Source organism: Empidonax traillii, unplaced genomic scaffold, assembly GCF_003031625.1.
Source record: "Empidonax traillii isolate 1590-97213 ecotype Southwest subspecies unplaced genomic scaffold, ASM303162v1 scaffold895:size443256, whole genome shotgun sequence".
NCBI classification, from domain to species: Eukaryota; Metazoa; Chordata; class Aves; order Passeriformes; family Tyrannidae; genus Empidonax; species Empidonax traillii.
The window spans coordinates 413,743-417,335 of NW_020956088.1; positions in this window are offsets into that span (position 1 = coordinate 413,743).

The window sequence follows — 3,593 nt, forward strand, 5'->3', positions numbered from 1 at the left end:
CTCTCAACTAGGGCTGATAACTGGATTTCCAGTAAGTTTTGAGTCAGAGATTGAAGTGCTGTTTAATGCACCAGCTCTCGCACGGGTTTCCAGGAAAAAAACTGTCCAAGGAAAATCTCAGTAGCAACTGGGAACAAGGATTGATTCTTCCTTTTCCTTTTCTTCAGCCAACACCAAAGCAGCAGGTATATATTTATATACTTATATATTCATATATTTATATATTTATATATTTACACTTTTTCTCAGCTTCCCTTTGAAATTCCATGCATGGAAAATGGCCTGTGACAAGCACTAAGCACTAAGAAGAGCTGATCAATTAAATTACTGAATTGGTAGCCACAAATAAATTCCAGTTTTATCTAACCCTTTAAAGTCTCGTTGCACTGATATCCAGGAGTTGGACTCCATGGTTCCATCCCTTCCTACTCAGGATATTCCATGATTCTATGAATAAAAAGTCCTTTTATTTCTCTTTTTTTCCATCCCTGTAATTTCAATCCTTGCATTATTGAGTTACCATGAAATAATGAATAATCATGTGTTATTCATCTTCCCTGTGCCACTCTCAGTTTTATAGTTTAACTATATTTTAACAGCCCTCACAGCAAAGGCTGAAGGTTAAAAAAAAAAAATAAAATACAGAGTCAAAGATCATGGAATCACCAAGATTGGAAAAGACCTCCAAGATCATGTCCCCCAATGTCCCCCCCACCATCATGTCCCCAAATCTACACATTTTTGGCCCATTTGCAGGGATGGGGATTCCACCAGTGCCCTGGGCAGCCTGTTCCAATGTTTGACCTCCCCTTCCAGGAATAAATTCTCCTCAATACCCCATCTAACCCTCCTCTGGTCTGACTCAAGGCCATTTCCTCTTGTGCTATCAGTAAGTGATTATTCACCTGTTTATAAACCCACAGTTTGCTTCTGTGCTGCACGGGGTAATTAAAATAGAAATACTGAGAGAGATTTGAAGTGAAACACTGCTCTCAGCAAGGGAAGAACTGCTTGTCATGTTTGCATGAGATCATAAATCCCTGGAAGTGGCCTAAGCAGCGTTCTCACCTCTCCATGAGTTGTCTTAAACACCAGGAGGTGGGAGGTAGTTTGGACAAAAGATAAAAACCCAGGCAGCTGATCCATTTTAAAGCCTCTCTCCTTCCTTTTAGGCTTTAGGTTTCACATAAATATTTCTTAAAATGCACACATCTATGTACCAAAACTACCGTTTGAGAAGCTTCCAAAACTTGGCTTTTAATTAAACCCATGAAAGTATAATGCTCACACTGAATAAGTATCAAAAATAGAGGCAAAACTGAGAAAATATGCAGGCATTTTTCTTGGGTTTTGTCAGGCGCTGCAAAGACAATTAAGTTTCTTTTCTTCACTGTACATATAATGCTCAGAAGTGAAAGCTTAATTAACTTGTCAGAAACTCTGGCATCTCTTTTCTCGAGCTGCTGAACCCACCTTCCCCAAAGACTTGAAGGGAAAATAAAAAAATAATTTAAAAAAAAATTAAAAACTGAAATACCTGATCATGCATGACATGCCTGCCCCTGTGCCACGCTCTGCCTGTCATTACCAGAGAGGTTTTTTTTAATCCATCTGGCTGAGCACACTCTTCTCCCATTTGTCTGGCAACAGCTCAGAACTTGGAGCTGCTCCGAGCCGATGGCCCCGGTGCCACCTGCTGAAGGAGTGGGACATGGTGGCACTAATTACAAACCTTTCCCAGGCAAATCCTGGAGCTTTCAGCAAAATATCCCCCCTTCACAAGGCTTTTTCATGCCAGTTGAAGGCCCTGGGAGTGGCAGCTGGGAAAGCAAAACTTTTACCCCCCTGACAACACAAATCCCCCCTCTGTCCCCGGGGGGATTTAAAGCTGTGGGGATGTGACACTTGTGGGTTAGAGGTGGCCTTGGCAGTGCTGAGGTTGGGCTCGATCTTAGGGGGCTTTTCCTCCTCAGTCATGAGGTGACTGCGCAGGTTTAGGATGCAGGAAAAGGTAGAGCCAAAACACTGAGACCTGTTTGTGCAGCAAAGCCGGGGACTGTTCCGTTCCCTGCTGGCTGGCCCCACTTTCTGCAGATATTTTACATTTCTTCTGGCTGAGTCCAGAGGCAGCTGTGGCAAATAAGTCCCTGTCAGCAAGCACTGCCTGGAATTGTGCTCTCAGAAGCTGGAGGAGCCACTCCTGACCCTGCTTCCAAGAACCAGGAGGGGTTTGGATGAGAGTCCTCCGAGAAACTCCAGGGGCGGAGAGAAGGACTTTCCTTCACCAAAGGTTAAGTTAACAAGCCTAATGCTACCACTTCAATTTGGCAAGTGCAATAAGTGGCTTCCACATTTTCAGGGCTGGTTGGTTGGTTGGTTGGTTGTTTTTTGTGGTTTGTTTGTTTGGTTTTTTTTTTAAATGCAGTCTTTCAACCTGAGCTCAGTTAAGTCTGAAAGATATTGTACTTTATCCTCCCTGTAATCTCCTCTCAAGATCTGCATGTTTAACCAAAGAGCAAAGGTCCAGGTGCTTCACTGCATTAGTAATGACCCAGTGTCTCCTCTTCAATAATGCAGAGCAGAGCACAGCAGCTTTGTGCTCTCTCATTTTAAAAAAATGGATTCAAACCTCTCTCTGTGGGGCCAGAAGACAGCACGAGGGAGTAGCAATTGGTGGGTTTTCTTCAAGGGGTAATTTTTCACCTCCCATATAAATCATTATCTTCACCTCTCTGCTAACTTTGCTGTTGTTTCCAGCACTAAGCCGGGTTTTAGCGAGCTCTGGGATTTGGGGCATGGAACTGTCTGTTCAACAGACCCGAAGCCTGTGTGAGTAATTCCGAGTCCTGCAATCCCCCACAAAACATCTTATTGTGAAACTCTACAGATAGATATTAAAAACACTCACATTTCTTAACCCCTCCATACAGATTCATGCTTCCTTAGGTCTTTCTTTCTTTCTTTCTTTTTTTTTTTAAATAAATAAATTAAATTAAATAAATTAAATAAATAAATTAAACTTTCACACTTTGCCTGTGACAGAGCACTCCAGAGGTTCACCCAGACCAAACCTGCGTGTTTGCAGAACGATCTTCATTATTTCTCTTGGCACAAAAGGAAGCTTTTCTGTGATGCATCATTATATCCCCAGGCCTCTCTGGGCACTCCTGGTGACTTGGGGAATACTTCATAAGCCCCTGTCTCTGTTATTTCACCTCTGCAATGAATTAGAGTTCTTTGGATTGATGTGTTGCTGCTCTGGAGACACCTGGCCCAGATCTCCATCCACGGGCAAAACAGGAGAGCAGCAGATGATGAACATTGGCCACACATCTGTATTTAGCAGCTTAAACCAAAAACAGTCAGTGAGAGGAACTTATCACTGGGAGAACCAGTGGGAATAAAACATGCAGGGCAGACTCCCAGCATGTCTGACCAGAAGGTCCTGCAGGAACGGGGCAGCTCCTTCAACTCCCCTTCCTGGGCTCCTGGTGTAGAAACCTGCATCCACACCTTTACCACGTGCACAGGAGGCCACAGCTCCCTGAACTATCATTCATCTGTTAACTGCAAAACCCAAACTGAAAAATGAG